The sequence below is a fragment of the Oryctolagus cuniculus genome, chromosome 7, assembly GCF_964237555.1.
Source record: "Oryctolagus cuniculus chromosome 7, mOryCun1.1, whole genome shotgun sequence".
Classification (NCBI taxonomy): domain Eukaryota; kingdom Metazoa; phylum Chordata; class Mammalia; order Lagomorpha; family Leporidae; genus Oryctolagus; species Oryctolagus cuniculus.
In genome coordinates this window covers 56,437,587-56,456,016 of record NC_091438.1, presented here as the reverse complement: position 1 = coordinate 56,456,016, position 18,430 = coordinate 56,437,587, and the positions used below count along the sequence as shown (strand labels likewise).

Here is an 18,430-nt window from a genome sequence, read left to right as displayed (position 1 = left end):
GAGAGTGAACCAGCAGATGGAAGATCTCTCTTTCTCTGCCTGTGCCTCTGTAATTCTGCCATTCAGATAAATAAGTAAATCTTAAAAAAAAAAAATCTTCTGGCTAAACTTGGGTTAGTCTTTCCTTTACAAATATTTACATATTTAAAAACTATTGCATTCTGGCTATCTTAGCAGTCTTGGCTCCTCCTGTCAATTGACAACTTTGGTCAGTGGAAGATAAAGCTTGTCACCAATGCTACAATCCCATCCCCAGTGTGTTCACTTCAAGATAATGCTTTTGGGGAGCTAAGAAAACTGGGTCAAGCTCATTTACCCTACTAATCAGACTTTGTAGGGATAAAGCATCATTAGGGGGTTGGCGCTGTGACGTAGTGCGTAAAGCTGCTGCCTGCAGCGCTGGCATCCCATTTGGGTGCTGGTTCCCATCTGGGCTGCTCCACTTCAAATCCAGCTCTCTGCTTTGGCCTGGGAAAGCAGAAGATAGCCCAAGTCCTTGGGCCCCTGCACCCGCGTGGGAGACCCGGAAGAAGCTCCTAACTCCTAGCTTTGGATGGGCACAGCTCCAGCTGTTGCAGCCATCTAGGGAGTGAACCAGCAGATCAAAGACCTCACTCTCTCTGTCTCTGCCTCTCTATAACTCTGCCTTTCAAATAAATAAATAAATCTTTAAAAAATAAGTTAAGGACAATGAGAGAATCCTAAAGACAATAAGAGAAAAACATGAAGTTACATGTAAAGGAATACAGTTAGACTAATCGTAGATCCGAAGTGGAGCAGCCAGGATTCAAACTGGAACCCATATGGGATGCTGGCACTGCAGGTGGTGGCCTCACCCGCTATACCACAGTGCCAGCCCCTAATCATAGACTTTTCAGGAGAAACACTACAGGCCAGAAGAGAGTAGGATGATATATTCAGGGTCTTGAACAAAACTTCCAATCAAGAATATTATATCCAGCAAAGCTATACTTTAAAAGGGAAGGAGACAAAAAGTATTTCCCAGACAAGCAAAAACTGAGATAGTTCACCTCCACCAGACCAGCCTTACAAGAAATCCTGAAGGGAGTCCTATATAGGAAGTGAACAACATAACACAAGACAGTACTACATTCACTAAGAGAGGTGATACAATTAGTAACCAATCAATCAAATGATAGAAGTCAGCTCTTACCTATCAATGTTAACACTGAATGAGCTTGGTTGAATGAATTTTTAAAAAAAAGACCCAACTATATTATTCTTAAGACACTCATTTCACAGGTGAAGATGAATACAGACTGAAAATGAAGGACTGGAAAAAGATACACCAAGCAAATGGAAATAAAAATGAGCGGGAGTACCTATCCCTATCATAGAAAACAAACTTTAAACGAAAAACTGTAAAAAGGGATTAAAGAAAGGACATTGTAAAAGGGCCAAATCAGCAAGAAGATACAACAATCATAAATATAAATGCACATAAGACCACCCAGATATATACAGCAAATATCAGCCTAATGGAGAGGTAGTTCTTTTTTTTTTTTTTTTTTTTTTTTTTTTTTTTTTTTTTGACAGGCAGAGTGGACAGTGAGAGAGAGAGACAGAGAGAAAGGTCTTCCTTTGCCGTTGGTTCACCCTCCAATGGCCACCGTGGCCGGTGCGCTGCAGCCAGCGCACCGCGCTGATCTGATGGCTCCCATGGGGTGCAGGGCCCAAGTACTTGGGCCATCCTCCACTGCACTCCCTGGCCACAGCAGAGAGCTGGCCTGGAAGAGGGGCAACCGGGACAGAATCCGGCGCCCCCGACTGGGACTAGAACCCGGTGTGCCTGTGCCGCAAGGCGGAGGATTAGCCTAGTGAGCCGCGGCGCCGGCAAGAGAGAGAGGTAGTTCTAATACAACAATAGTGGTGGACTTCTACACCCCATTGTCATTAATAGACAGATCAACGAGATAGAAAATCAACAAAGTTACATCCAAGTTGAGCCACACTATTGAGCATATGGACTTAACAGACATTTCCAGACATTTCACCCAACAATTACAGAATATATGTTCCCCTCAGCAGCACGTAGAATATATTTAGGATAGACCATATATTAGGCTACAAATCAAGTCTTAGTACATTTAAAATTATTTAAATCATACCATGTATTGTCTCAGATCACAAAAATCTAAAACTAGATATCAATAAGAACAACAGAAAATTTACAAATACATGGAAATTAAACTACTGAATGCTACTGAATGACCAATAGGTGATTGAGGAGATTAAAAAAGAAATAAAAAACTTTCTTGAAACAAATGAAAATGAAAATACCACATATTCAAACCTGCAGAATATGGCAAAAGCAGTATTAAGAGTGAAGTTTATAGCAATAAGTGCTTACATTTTAAAAAAACGAAGATCTCAAATAAACAATCTGATAATATGTTGCAAGGATGTAGACAAGCAAGAACAAACCAAATCTAAAATTACCAAGAGATAAGAAATATTAAGAATTTGAGCAGAAATAATGAAATTGATAGTGAAAAAAATACAAAAATACAAAAGACCAACAAGGTGAAAAGATGTTTTGTTGAGACTATAAACAAAATATCACAAACCTTTAGCCAGACTAACAAGGAAAAAAAAGGGGGGGGGGGAGAAATCTCAAATAATTCAGAGATGAAAAAGAGACATTACAACTGATACTACAGAAATACAAAGGATCATAAGAAACTGCTATGAACAACTACGTGCTAACAAATTGGAAAACCTTGAAGAAGTGGATAAATTGCTGGATACATATAACCTATGAATATTAAATCAAGAAGACAGAAAATTGAAATAGACCCATAACAAGTAATGATACTGAAGCAATAATTAAAAGTCCCTTATCAAATAAAATTCTGGGGCTTGATTGATGAGCTTAATATTGAATTCTACAAAACATTTTAAATACTCTTCAAAGTATTCCGAAGTATTGAAAAGGAGGGAACTCTAGGGGCCAGCGCTGTGGCAAAAAAGGTAAAGCCGCTGCCTGCAGTGCCAGAATCCCATATGGGTGCTTGTTCAAGTTTTGGCTGCTCCATTTGCAATCCAGCTCTCTGCTATGGCCTAGGAAAACAGTAGAAGATGCCCCAAATCCTTGGGCCCCTGCACCCATGTAGGAAACCTAGAAGAAGCTCCTGGCTCCTGGCTTCAGCCTGCCCCAGCCCCGGCTGGCCACTGGGGCCATTTTGGGAGTGAATCAGTGGATGGAAGATCTAAGATCTCTGTCTCTGCCTTTCAAATAAATAAAATAAATACATCTTTAGAAAACAATCCATGTTTGCAGTTTACATGATGTTGTACATAGAAATTCCCAAACACTCCACTAAGAAGTCATTGGAACTGATAAACCAACTCAGTAAAGTCTCAGGTTACAAAATCAGCATAAACAAATTAGTGAAAAAATGTTCAATATCACTTGCTATCAGAGAAATGCAAATCAAAACCACAATGGCATATCACCTTGCCCCTGTCATAATGGCTATTATCTAAAAAACAGAGAGTAACAAATTCTGGCAAGGATGTGGAGAAAGGAGAACTCTTCCACTCTGCTGGTGGGAATGTAAATTAGCACAGACACTGTGGAAAATGTATGGAAATTTATTTAAAAACTAGAAATAGACTTCCTATATGATCCAGCAATCCCTCTACTAGACATATATACCCAAAAGTCATAAACTCAATATATTGAAGAGAAACCTGCTTCACCATGTTTCTAACAGCACTCTTTACAATAGCCAAAATATGTAATCAACCAAGGTGTCCCTTGGAATATTATTCAGTTATAGAAAAGAATGAAATATTTTTGCAGCAAAATGGATGCAACTGGAGGACATCATGTTGACTGAAATAAGCCAGACACAGGAATGCAAATACTGCATATTCTTCCTTATATATGAGAGTTAAAATTAACAAAACGAAATAAAAACCAACTCAATTTGAACATCAAATATCGATTACTTGGGGCTGGGAGAGTTGAGAGGGATAAAAGTTTTCTTGATTGGGGCAGGTACTGTGGTGCACCAGGTTAAGCCACTGTCTGTGGCCCTGGCATCCCATATAAGTGCCTGTTTGAGTCCTGGCTGCTCCACTTTCAATCTCTCTCCCTGCTAATGAACCTGGCAAAGTAGCAGATGGCCTAAGTTCTTGGACTCCTGCACCCACATGGGAGACCCGGAACAAGCTCTTGCCTCCTGGCTTCAGATGGTCTCAGCTCTGGAAGTTGTAGTCATTTGGGGACTGAACCAGTAGATGGAAGATCTCTCTGTCTCTGCCTCTCTGTCTTTGTAACTCTGCTTTTCAAATAAATAAATACATCTTTAAAAAAAAGACTCATGATATATATAGAATAGGAAGGAAAATGCTTTCTGGATTAAAAAAATTATGGGAAGCTGAATATGGTTCATTAATTGTGACAAAGACACTAATGAGAAGTTAATAGGGGAATGGGGTAAGGAGAACATCAGAACTCTTTATATTACTACCTTTTTGGTCTGTAAATTGAAAACTATTCTGAAATACAATGTTGAGAGTAAAGTGAAATTACATTTCGAATGCTATGTTAAGCAGATTTAACTATAAAATCCCAAGGGGAGTGAGCATTTGGTACATTGGTTGAGATGCTACTTGGGATGCCTACCTCCCATATCCAAGAGTCTGGGTTTGAGTCCTGGTGTCTCTCCCCCTCTTCGCGGAGGAACGACACTAGACCCTGCGCTGTTCTTTTGTCTGCTCGGCCCTTCCCGGGTTTGCTGCTGGTCCTTCCCGGGTTGGCTGCCGACCCCTCCACCTCCGTGGAGGGGCGGCTCCCCCTGCCACTTTCCCCACTTCCGCGGAGGAGCGGCACACCGCCGGCCGGCTCTCTCGGGGGCTGCTCAGATGTTATCCGGATGTTCCTGGTGCATGTTGTCTCTCTCCTCCTTTATAGTCCTCTTCCACCAATCCCAACTCTGCTGCCCACACGCCGAGCACGCTGCTCTCCTCCAATCAGGAGCAGGATCAGCTCCTGCAGCTTATCAGTCAAGTTGGTGAGAGGCAGCTGCGTAGAAGTTGTTTGCTCCCTTTCAGCGCCATATTGTGGGAGAGCAGATGCATAGAAAAAGTCTTAATTCCAGTAACTTAGTCTAGTCCGAGTTGCTCCCCACATCCTGGCCCTGCTTCTGATTCCAGTTCCTGGTCATGTGAACCCTGGGAGACAGCAGATGATGGCTCCAGTGGTTGGTTCCTTGCTACCCATGTGAGATACAGATTGAGATTTGTTCTCATGGCTTTGATCAGGTCTAGCCGCAGTTTTTAAGGGCATATGGGGAGTTAACCAGTGGATGGGAAATCTCTCTGTCTCTGTTTCTGTCTCTCTATCTCTCTCTTTCTCCCTGCCTTTCAAATAAATAAAAAATAAGCTTAAAAATTAAAAAAAAGTCCTGAGGCTAGGTCGAATTACAGCAGTGGAACACGTGATAAATGAGAGGCCCAGAGAGTGCGCTTGGGTGTGCAGAGCAGAGTAGACTTGGTTGAGCCTGACACAGCACTCCAGGGAAACAAAGGGCCTGACCCTACACGTGATGCAGTTATAGGTTCTGCTCCCACACTAGCTCTAGAAACCATCAGCCTTGAATCAGTCAACTCCCATTTAGGGAAGGTAGAACCACGGGGAAAACAAGAACCACGTAACTGGTATCACTGCAAAGTTTAGCTGCTGCTGTCTTCAAAGATGCTTCTCATTTCCTTATGTCCTTGATCTGCCCTCTCTCCCATGCACTTCAGTGGTTATGACTCAAACTCTTACAACACATGAAGCCCCAGCAAGGCACCTTTAAGCACCACGGGTTCCAACCTGCAATACCCTGAGTCAACTTCCCTGGACCACAGAAACAGGTCTGATCACCCACCCCCGTCACACTCAGAGACGGCAACATTAATCCCTCTATGTCTTGCATCCCTGCTTAAAGCTGGTCACCGTCAAGAGACCAAGTCTTGAATCACCCTGCCTTATGCTCCTTTTTTTTTTTTTTAATCATTTATTTGGAGGGCAGAATTACAGAGAGGCAGAAGCAGAGAGAGAAAGAGAGCAAGGTCTTCTATTCGCTGGCCCACTCCCCAGATGGCTGCAACAGCCAGAGCTGTACTAATCAGGAGCCAGGAGCTTCTTCCAGGTCTCCTATGTGGGTACGGGGGCCCAAGGACTTGGGCCATCCTCCACTGCTTTTCCAAGCCATAGCAGAGAGCTGGATCGGAAGTGGGGCAGCCGGGACTCAAACTGGTGCCCATATGGGATGCTGGCACTGTAGGCAGCGGCTTTACCTGCTATGCCACAGCACTGGCCCAGCTACACTCCTTTTTTTAGGCCCTCGGGTCTCCTGCTCTGTGACCAGCAAATTCCATATCCTCAGATTCTTTTCTGAAGTTCTCCCTTCCCCATCTGGCCTGCACTGAGCACCGGCTCTCTTCTGGACACGCTCTTTTCTGCCCAGCCACCCCAAGTAGAGGCCTTTACTCCCACTTCAGAGTAAGGAGGTGAAGCTCACATTCTCCCTGCTCTCCTAGCGTCTCCTGACTGTCATTCCCCTCCCTTCCAGGGGCAATCTCTCCTCTGAAGTTCATCCTGCCTGGCCATGCCATCCTCTCCCCTCCTCGTTTATCCAGACTGAGTCCCTGACTCACAGTCTTCTCCCCTTTCATAACTCTGTTATTCTGGGTGGCTTCAGCACTCTGGTCATTCAGTTTTCTTGACTTCTCATCTCTAAAGACGTTGTTCTCCCTGTACCTCACCATTCTGTCATTACCAGCAATTATACTACATCTAAAATCTCAATTTAAAAACTTCTGTTCTCCCAGCTTTGCTCAGGAGCCTCCATTGCCTGGCGCTCTGGCGTAGTGGGTTAAGCCACTATCTGCAGTGCCGGCATCCCATATGAGCGCCGGTTTGTGTCCTGGCTGCTCCACTTCTAATCCAGCTCCCTGCTAATGTGCCTGGGAAAGCAGCAGGGGATGAGCCAATGTTTGGGCCCCTGCACCAGCATGGGTCTGAGACCCCAATGAAGCTCTTGGCTCTAGGCCTGAACTATAAGAACTCCCCACATATTCATTCATATTTTCTCTTTCATTTTTTCCCTGACCAGATGCAAATAATCCAGGGAGGTTGAGGTTGGGGGTGGGAAATCCAGGACTCCAAGGAACAGTGAGGCCACACGACTCTAGACACAAGCTGTCAGATCCCTGAATGATGTCAAGGAGCAGAACAAAACCCTTACCCCTAACCACTCACACTTAAGTGATTGATGATACCAATAACAATAAAGTTTAATTGTGTTAAGGGAACTGTGACTGCAGTTAGCTAAAACCTAACTATTCATTGAATAGGCAAGGAACATGTCTGCCACATCACTCTTTGCAAGTTTGCTCTGCTAAGGATGCCCTGAAGAATCTTGAAAAGAAAAAATCCTGGGTGTACCTCAATTTGCAACCCTATGGGAAAGAATGAGAAACTGTCAATTTATACCCAGGGCCATAGGCATCCAGTAAGAAGTCACTGTGGGGTCCAGTGCTGTGGTGTAGCGGGCAAAGCTGCTGCCTGTGGTGCCAGCATCCCATATGGGCGCCGGTTCAAGTCTTGGCTGCTCTACTTCCTATCCAGCTCTCTGCTATGGCCTGCGAAAGCAGCAGAAGATGGCCCAAGTCCTTGGGCCCCTGCACCCATGTGGGAAAACCTGGAGGAAGCTCCTGGCTTCGGATACTTGCAGCTCCAGTCATTGTGGCCATCTGGGGGGTGAACCAACAGGCGGAAGATCTTGCTCTTCCTTTGCCTCTGCCTCTCTATAACTCTGCCTTTCAATAAATAAATAAATCTTTAAAAAAAGATAATGATGCTTAACATAATAAAAAAATCACTGTGAGTCCAGTGCCCAGATCTTGTTCTTTAATATAATTCTACTCTAAACAAAACAAAAGCACTCAAGACTCCTCAGAGAAATGGCTTGGGAATGAAGAGCGCAAGATGAATTTGGGACAACTTATTATGAGGACATGCTAAAGAAGACACAGAAACCAACTTTTAAGGGTACACAGTGACTAAATTTGGAAAATTCCAGCACTAAAATAATTAAGGACAGCAGCTAATTATAAACTATTGGGAAAGGTAGTAATCTATTAGTCTACGTCATTAATAAACAGATAAGTAACTAAATAAGCAGCAATGAGGGTGGTATAGGCAAGAATCACTAATAGATGCTAAATCTAGGGGAGCAGGCTCAGTGAGGAGCTGGGTACTGTATAAGGCATCTCCCCACAGATTGCTTATTAATTACAAAGAAAAATCAATAAATACACTGTGGAGAAATCAGACACCTTGACCAAGTGACCAAAATTATTATCACCAATGAGGGACAGAGATTTACCATGTTCCTTTGGGTATAATATCCTAAGGCTATGATATAATTCATGCAGTAGTATCCTGGCCAGAAAGGATAACCTGGGTGTAATCATGAGTAAACCATGAGACAAACATAAATGATCAACCTAAATTAGGGAAAATTCTATTATCAAAAAATAGGCCCGGGGCTAGGGCTGTGGTGCAATAGGTTAATCCTCCGCCTGAGGCGCTGGTATCCCATAAAGGCATGGGTTCTAGTCCCGGCTGCTCCTCTTCCAATCCAGCTCTCTGCTGTGGCCCGGGAAAGCAGTAGAAGATGGCCCAGGTGCTTGGGCCCCTGCACCCGCATGGGAGACCAGGGAGAAGCACCTGTTTCCACTTTGGATCGGCATAGCTCCGGCCTTTGTGGCCATTTGGGGAGTGAACTAACGGAAGAAAGACCTCTCTCTCTGCCTCTCCCTCTCACTGTCTATAATTCTACCTCTCAAATACATAAATAAAATCTTTTTTAAAAAAATACCTGCCACATATAGCCACCTTCTGAGGAGAGTTATCATTATAATGAAAAATAGGCCCATATTCTTCAAAAATATCAAAGACAATATCATTGGTCCTTGCATTTAAGAGCAGGGTCCCTGCAGCCATCCTTGTTGACTACAGCTTTGTCCAAGGGAATAGCCACAGAGTACCTGGTGGGTATTAGATGAGTGTAGCTACAAACATTTACAAAAGATTTATCTTTGACTTCTTGGTGATTTGTTTCTTGCCCTTGGCACCTGTCACTTTATGGGGATAGCGGTCAATTCCAGCCACCCGAGCGTGGCTGGAGGGGCAGTTGGAGGTGCCATCATCAATGTTCTTCACAATGATGGCTCTACATCCCAATTAGTGTCCAGCCAGGACCGGCACCACTTTCCGGGTTTCTTGAACTTGCCCATTTCAACCACTCAGGCCTACTGAGGAAAGGCCATCGTGTGTTTAATTTCTGACCAAGTGCCTGCACAGAAGATGCTCTATGGCTATTAGTTGAATGGACACGCGACCTCCAGTTACACTACACTTTGAAACTTCCTTGAAGATATCCTGCTCAAATATCACCTCCTCTGGTGCTTTCTTAAAGTGTTATATATGTCCACTTGCCTTTTTTCCTCACTAGGGTGAAAGCTCCCTGAGGGAAAATACTATGTCTTCCTCAGCTTGCATTTGACCCAGTACTCAGCAGAGTACTGGGTACAGAGTGGCATAGAGCCAGCACACAGGGGTTTGCTGGATGAATTCATGAATTTTGTTAGAAAGCAAAAAACAAAAGAAAACAAAAACAAAATTAGACTTTAAGCAGCTCCCTGTATACTGGGACAAACTGAGGCAAGGACCTGAGAACAATAAAAATAGAGATCAACAAGTATAAATCAATAAGGTACAAATGAGTAAATTATTTAAGTAGTCAGATTATGATGCCAAATAAAATCCATCTGAGAGTCAATCAGGATTGGCTTCCAAAAGGTGAATTCTCAGATATGTTGGGAGAGTGGGAAGGGACATAACTTGGAAGGATAGGGGATTAGAAACATTTTATAGAGTTGGGTTGATCCAAGGCCTTGTAAGAAAAGAATGTGTTAGAAGATTGCTTCTGACCTCAGGTTTCTGCCTTTTTATTTTTATACTTTAAAGATTTATTTGAAAGGCAGAGTTACAGAAGGAGAGGGAGGGGGAAAGATAAGAGAGATCTTCTATTCACTGATTCACTCCACAAATGGCCACAACAGCTGGGGCTGGACCAGGCTGAAGCCAGGAGCCAGGACCTTCATCCTGGTCTCCCATGTAGGTCCAGGGGCCCAAGCACTTGGTCCATCCTCTGTTGCTTTCCTAGACATATTAGCAGGGAGCTGGAGAGGAAGTGGAGCAGCCAGGCCTTGAACCAGTGTCCATGTGGGATGCCGGTATTGAAGAGAGTCGTTCAACGCATTACACCAGGAAGCCAACCTCTCTGCCTTCTTCCTGGCTCACCAAGAAGGCATGCTCATTCACTCTTTATGTCTTGATCTTTCCCATACCAGCCCAATGTGGGGACTCTATGTTCTCTAAACACTAAGAAGGAAGCTTCTGTGAAAATAAGCAAACAAAACTGCCCCGTGGGACTGATCACTTGCTGACCCTGGTCCTCTAGGGAAACAAAGTTCCCCGTTCCCAGTAAAATGGAACTGCTCCCAGTGTTAAGCCAGGGAGAAACTCAAATGACTTCCCTTAAAAGGTACTTGAGCACATTTGACAAAAATTTTGTCTTGTTTGGTGAGAAGATGGGGGATCCAAGGAAATCAAGGATAAAAATGAGTGACATCTGAGAAACAGGTTGTCTGAATACTGTCTCGGCCGCATCTGTTCCCCTCTCAGCGAATGTGCGAATGCCCACCATGCAGGACAGTCACTCTGGAGGGCTCAGATCACTGCTGCCTCCAGCACTCATGGGATGGAAAGGAACAGATAATACCAGGCTCCCTGAAAATAAGGCCCACTTTAGGAATCAGGACATTTTACACAGCCGGCATATATCTGAATCCTACGTTTCTATTAGGATAACTCAGTTTTCATTAAGTGTCCATTTCTCAGAATGCTGGGTCCAAGGTGTTCTGTTTCTTGAACACTCAGCCTTTCTACCTTCGTATGGAGGCAAGAAAATTACGATGCTAGCGTTTGCTCACAGAACGTTTTGAGGGATTGGGTTACTCCTTCTCACCTCCTAATGCAAACAGAAGAAACCCAAGGCGGTAATTGGCAGATTCCCTAAGCGGCTCCCATTGTACTTGGGCGGCCTCGGGGACCGATACACGGATGTCTCACTGATGGAACGTCTCTAGATGACAACAAAACTTTGAAGTCTAAACTGAAGTAAATCCTCATAGCCAGGGAGGCTTCCCGGATAAGCATTGCCTCCCTCGCGCAGCCCAATCTGCGGGAGTCACACTAGGTTGTGATGATGTCACACTGGCTGGGATGACATTTTACAGCCGGACCCCCTACCGCTACCAGGCACCTTCAAATCACCGCGGAGCCTGCCTTCCGGGGGGGTGTGGGGGGAGTCCATTCCCCGAACTCGATCCACGCTGGCTCCCCACGGAGGCCCACCCACTCCCACTGCCACCGATACTATGCCGCCGTCCTAGAGCGGCAACTCTTCCGCACTTCCGCCTCAGTGAGTGTCATGGCGCGGGAGGGTTCCGGCGAGGCGGGGCCGACTGGGTAGGGGCGGCCGTTCGGCGCTCCTCTTGTCAGGTCTGGCGACAACGGCGGCTGCGGAGTGAGGGGCCCGGCGGTGGCCCCGGACGGCAGCGGGAGGCCGAGGAGGGAGCGCGCGGGGCTGAGGCGGCGGCGGCGGCGGCGGCGGCGGCGGGAAGGGGCCGGGTGGCGGAGCGGGCGGGAGGCTGAGGAGGCTCCCCCCGCTGGACCGGCACAGGGACGGCTCCGGGGGGCGGGGGCCGCGGCCCGGGCCGGCTTGTGCGGGGGGTATGATGACCCGGCGGCGGGGCCCCGGATCTCGTCTCCTCCGCCGCCTCCCCACGGCAGCCCCAGCTCGCGGCTGAGACCCAGACACACCGGCGGTGAGTGAGGGCGTCCGGGAGGGAGCTCAGGCGGGGAGCGACCTCCTCTCTCAGTTCCCCGAGGCGGGGCCGGGCCGCCCGCGGGCTCTGCTGGAACACCCGGCCTGCGGGGGGCGCCTCCCTCGAGTCCCCCTGCCCGGGACCCGGCGCGGGGTCCTGGGCCGCGGTGGAGAGCGGGAGGAGATTGGGTTCCCAGGAAAGTGGGCAGGCTCCCGGACTGTTTTCGGGGCAACTCCCGCTGCCTCCTGCCCCTTCTTCTCCAGGGCGTGTTGTTGTCCTCAAGTGACGGGGGCCGCCCGGCGCCTCCGGCCGGTTTTACCCGGCTGTCGTGGCAGGTTCCCAGTGTGGGGCTTGTGCGTGTGTCTGTCACGGCTCTGCTGATCACCGCGGCTTGGGGGTTATTTGTGCGGTGTGTGGAGGGGACGGCGGCGGCGGCGGGGTGGGTGTGGAAGCTTCTCTGTTCTCCCCGCGGATGTTCGGAGAGGTTTGCAATTTGTGAATGCTGGTGGAGCCGACGTGGGACCAGCCCACCTAATGTGTGTCTGTGCAAGGCAGAGCTGGAAGTCTGGCTCAGAGGCAAACTTCGGCCGCCTGTCGCGACTTTGAAAGCGTTAGTTTAAAAAAAAAAAAAAAAGGTTGGGAAAACAACTAAAGCTCGCGGGTCAGACGCACGGCGTTCCCGAGTCTGTGGGGGAAGAGTCCTTTTTTTGTGCCTAGCAACCAAGACCTGGGGCTTAGTCTCCGGGCGCGCTGGTCTGAGTCCAGTTTGTTGTGGTGACGAACCTTGAGCAATGGCCTGTGTTTATGCTGGGCAGCGCGCTTTCTTTCCTGTTTGGGGAGGAGAATGAGGGTGTGTGTGGGGGGGGGGGGTACGGGCGGGGAGGGCAACCCAAAGCTGCTATAAATCTTAACTCCACTTAACCACTGGTTCAAGTGTAGATAGACTCGTTTTGAGGCAGCCTTAGATGCACTTTGTTGTCTATGGGCGACACTTAGAGAATCCTCAGTATCGTATCAAAATGGTTTCATCTGTGGACTCTGGGATCTGCCCTTTATCTCATCTGTTTCTTAGGAATTTTGATGGAAACAGTAGCCTGGCTTCCTGCTCCTGATGAGTGGGGTTAAATTAAGTGGCTGATGCCCTCAGCAAAACCTACAATTTTGTTCTTGTTTGTGTAAAGCTATTTTTGATTCTTGGTTTGTAGTTTTGTCTCTGTGTGTGAGATTATAGAGAATGCAAATCATTACCAGCTTTTGTTTTTGGTTTTGTTTTCATATGGAAGCCTGAAGCTTTCTGTAAAGTATCAATAAATCTAATAAGTTTTTTTTTTTATAAAAATGTACTTATTTGAAATAGTTACAGAGAGATGGAGACACAGAGGGAGAGAAATCTTCCACTTGCTGGTTCACTCCCCAGATGGCCCCAACTGTTGGAATTGGCGAGGCTGAAGTCAGAGCCAGGAGGTCCTAGTCTCCCACGTGGGTGGCAGAGGCCCAAAGACTTGGGCCATCTTCCTCTGCTTTCCCAGGCACATAGGCAGGGACTTGAATCAGAAGTGGAGCAGCTGGAACTGGAACCTGGTGCCCATATGGGATGCTGGTGCTGCAGGGGTTGGCTTTGCCTGCTAGGCTACAACAACGCAGGTCCCTCTAATGAGTATTTGAACCTAATCAGTATATTCAACTGGTGATTTTGAATCTTTACATCTGATGACCTTTTGTTAGAAAAGACTTATTTATTTATTTGAAAGGCAGAGTTACAAAAGAGGGAGAGAGAGATCTTCCATCTGCTGGTTCACTCCCCTAGATGGCTGCAGCAGTCAGGCACATTACCAGGGAGCTCAGTGGGAAGTGAGCAGCATCCCATATGGGATGCAGACTGAGGCATCACCCACTGTGCCACAACAAAGGCCCCTAATTATCTTCAGATTCTGTATTATATTGTTACGATGAAGTATGTCCTTGGCTTTAAGATATTGTTCCTGGCTTGAAGGATATTTTGGTAGAGTGCTTGTGGTTGGATGGTTAGAATGGGAGGAAGCCAAGCCAGTAAAGCATCTGAGGAGTAAAATGGGTAGAATTTTTTTTTTTTTTTTTTTAAGATTTATTTGAAAGAGTAACACTGAGAGAGGAGAGGCAGAGAGAGAGAGAGAGAGAGGTCTTCCATCCACTGGTTCACTCCCCAATTGGCTGCAGTCGCCAGAGCTGTGCCAATCCAAAGCCAGGAGCTTCTTCCCGGTCTTCCACGTGGGATCGGGAGTGGAGCAGCCATATGGGATGCCTGTTCTTCAGGCTAGGCGCTTCAGGCTAGGGCGTTAACCCGCTGCGCCACATCACTAGCCCCAAATGGTTAGATCTTACAAATGTACAAGCTCTAGTTGTCAAGTAGGTCTTTTGCTGGTGGGATCTTCATGAATAGTTTATCCTATCTCTGAACAAGTTAGTTGTATGGGTTTTTAGAGCTAGTTGATTGGTAATTGGAGATTTTAAGCCAAACAAGAGCTCCCTCCTTATAGACAAAAGAAAAAAAAAATAGGATGATCTCAAAGTTCACAGTTCTCTAAAAAATAGAATTCTTTCACTCTGGGGTTTTGTTTTTATAAGCACAGTTCCATCAGTGGTTTGTTGGTAAAAATTAGTGAGCCAAACTTGCCTTGTAAACTTCTTATATTTGGAACTTGTGCAGCTTGTTAGTTATATGTTATAACTGGCCCTTTTGTGATTTGAAGTAATTTTGCAAATGGGAGCTGCTTGATCTGCCATCTGCCCTTTTATTTTCATTTTCATAACTGTATGACAGCAATCTATATTTTTTAGGTCTTTTTTAAAACTTACTATTATTAGTTCCTTGTCAGTTTCTTCTTACATTTCATGCTGTTCTGAACACGCTATCATTTTCCTTCCAGTGCCACTTCACCAATCACTGATTTACTTTTTTAGTTCCTTTTTGTTCCTGCTTTTCATTTTAGTTGTTGAAACCCAGATCCCAAATGCCTGATTTATTTCTCTCGTGCATAATTTGGCACTTAAAAAATTTACATCCTGTTTTTGTGTTTTTCTGTCTTTTTGTGTGTATGTCATATCACTTCATTCTATGCGATACAGCAGATGAATCCCGTATACTATTACTAAATGAAGAAAAAGTAAAACATCTGGAAATCGTTGAGTGATTTCATTAATGTTCTTATGTTTAAAATAAAACACTAAGAAAAAAATTTCTGTGTTCTTGAAACGTAGGGAAATTTCATTGTAGTTCTTTTGGATTTTTTAAGGGCACCTGGTACTGTGCTTTCCCAGAGTGTTTGATGAAAAAGAACTAGAAGACCTGAATTCTTTGCCAGCATTGCTGCTCATTAGCTCTGTGTAAAACTTGTTTGGCCTTTTTGGACTCCTTTTTCTCATCTCAGAATTAGGGGCTTTTAGAATCTTTCAGGGTCCCTTTTAACTGCTAGTGTCCCTATATTTTTGGCAGTGTTTTCTGCTCTCAGCAAGTGTATTTCCTAACTCTGCACTTTCATTACTTACTTTTTCGTTTTTCCACGTCTCTTGGCATCCCGGCAGAGTTCATCTTATTCTCCTGAAGGAGTCTCTTCCATCAGCCAAACCATTGCTAACCTTACTCGAGTCCTGTTTTCTTTTGGCCTTTGCTGTCTGATCTGACTAGGGCCCTCCTTAAGTGTTGGTGTTTCCTATTGGTATCTGCTTTGTTAGTCTAACCTTTCCTACATGTCAGAAACTCCTCGGGGTTTATTTCTTTTTATTCTAAACTTTATAGACTTTGTAGACTAGCCTATGCACATACTCCAACAGTTCCTTTTTACTGAACACAAAGGATCTACTTGTTGTTCTGTTGCTATAGATTCATCATTCCAAATCCAAGATAACTATTGAAAAGTAGCAGAAAATATCCTAGACTAGAAGGAAAGCATCACTTAGCCAGTTTGGTTAAATATTAGAAATTGGTTTAAAAGACTGGAAATTATATAGAATTGTAGAGTTACTCCACTGGTAGCTAATGCCACCTATTCCACTCTGTTTTTGCAATACCAGTTGGGGGACTGGCTTGTCATAAGTTCCATATGAAGGAAGGAAATACTGCAGGAAAGGGGGTGGGGAACTTCAATTCAAATGGTGCCTTTTGTATTGCTATATATAGGACACTGTGTGTGTGTGTGTGTGTGTGTGTACACTCTTGCAGACAAGAGACTATAATTTACATCTCTTCCATTTCTCTAATTTAGTCAGAATGACTTCTGAGATCCTCTTAAATTTATACATGAAGAGGTAGACATTTTATGGTCATTCATTCTAGCAGACATTTGGCACATGCTATATGCCAGCCATTGCAATAGATGTTAGTGATAAAAAGACAAACAAACAGCTATGACACCCAACTCTGCCACTGAGGATTGTCCTTATGGACCTTGCAGTTTAGAAATTTTATTAAGTAATTATAAATGGTCATACTTAACCATAAAATTCAGAGAGGCCTACAAATCAGCATGTGATCTGGCCCTTGCCTGCCTCTTTGAGTGCAACATCTACTACTTTCCATTGCTGTGTTCCATAGTTCTTCTTTGGGGGGAGGGTGTGGGCAAGAATGGTCTGGTATTTATGCTGCTGTTTTTCACTGGAATGGCTTTTTTTTTTTTTTTTTAATATTTATTTACTTGATAGGCAGGGTTATAGAGAGAGAGAGAGAGAAGGAGAGACAGAGAGGAAGGTGTTCCATCCGCTGATTCACTCCCCAAATGGCTGCAATGGCTGGAGGTGGGCCGATTTGAAGCCAGGTGCCAGGAGCTTCTTCTGGGTCTCCCACGTGGTTGCAGGAGCCTGGGCACTTGGGCCATCTTCCACTGCTTTCCCAGACCATCAGCAGGGAGCTTGGATCAGAAGTAGAGCAGTTAGGACTTGAACTGGCACCCATATGGGATGCTTTGCAGGCTAACTTATTGCATCACAATGCGGCCCCCCACTGGAATGGCTTTTTTGCCACCACCTCACAGGGTCTTCCCTCATTATCATGTCATTGTGTTTTGTTTACTTCGTAGCACTTATTAGCTGCTGTTTTCTTGGGAGTGTGTGTCTGCCTGTTTCTAGTAGAATGTAAACTCTTAGGAGATAAGATATCTTGTCCATCTTGAACACTACTGTTATCTCTTGTGTCTAGAATAGTCCCTGGCAGATATAGTAGATACTCAATATATGTTTGTTAAATGAATAAGTGAAATAAACAAGTCCAAGTGTGGTAGGTACAAAGAAGTATTAGAGTATGTTATAGGAATGTTTACCAGGGAGCCTAACTTAATATGAAGTGGATTGGGGAAGATTTTTCTGAGAATGTTTGTCAGCCTAAGGCTGCTAAATAATCTAACTCGAGGAAAATAGTTTCTCTTATGTAACAGCCTGAAATCAGGGTTCCAGGTGGAAGCCAGCATTCCAGGTTGGCAGGCAGTTCTGCTCTACATGATTGTTCTGGGATCCACATTCCTTCCATCAGGTTGCATTGCCATCCCATGGGTATTGTCTCATGGTGGAAGCTGGGTCTCCATGGTTACCTGCTAGTGCAAAGGGAAGTAAGAAAGGTGTCCCATTGGGTGTGTGTGGGGGGGGGGGGGACTGGAAACATAGTTTAGGCATGTATTGAAGTGGAGAGTAGATTTTGATACAAACCAGAAGCCTCTGCCACATTGAACAAGTGAGTTTTAAGTGGAGACTAGAAGGATAGTATGAGCAGAAGTTAGGAAAAGAAAAGACCATAAGGGGAAAATGAAGTTCAGCAGTTTGGAGGAACTAGGACAGGAGAAAGGAAAGCCTATTGTAGGAAGCCAGAGGAATTTACTAGTAATGGAAGAGAGTGCCTGGGGAAAAGAGCAGATGAAACAAGTCTACAAAAGTAATCATAGTCCAGATCTTGTACAAAGCCTGGTAATCCAAATTAGAGCTTTAGGGCTTTATCCTTAGGTTTTGAGTAGGAGATGGATATATATGTGTGTATGTGTGTGCATTTTTAAAAGAAATGTTCATTTTTGAAAGTGTCACTTGCAGGTGAAGAATGGAGATTAGAAAGGGGGCTTGGGAGTATAACTGGGGAAGACCACTTGGACTGTTAAGTGAGTGATTTAGAATTGTGCAGCAGGAAGAGAGAAACTATGTGGAGCAGAGAAATATTTAAGTGTTCTGGTGAAAGAATTTTCTTCCCAGACTTGTCTTGCTTTATTTTTGTAAAACATATACTCTTATTCTGTATATCTAGTGTAAAAATATTCTTTATATATAATAGATTGTGGTTGAATCTTCAAAAAGTTCATGAAAAATGTATATTATGAAAAACTATACAAGGATTTCAAAATTTTTTTGTATCAAAGCAAACTTTTCTTTTTAATTCTTTTTATTTATTTGAAAGGCAGAGCAACAGAGAAGGGGGAGAAACAGAGAGTGATCTTCCATC

General features: G+C 44.8%; 1 protein-coding gene across 1 annotated transcript in view; it reads left to right on the top strand.

Moving 5' to 3' along the window:
• The first annotated feature begins 11,846 nt into the window (after window positions 1-11,846).
• HIPK1 (homeodomain interacting protein kinase 1) overlaps window positions 11,847-18,430 on the top strand; it is a 68,160-nt gene continuing 61,576 nt past the window's right edge. The window contains exon 1 of the mRNA XM_051856145.2: window positions 11,847-11,979. The gene's annotated coding sequence lies outside the window, so the exon portion shown is untranslated. The remainder of the gene's footprint in view (window positions 11,980-18,430) is intronic.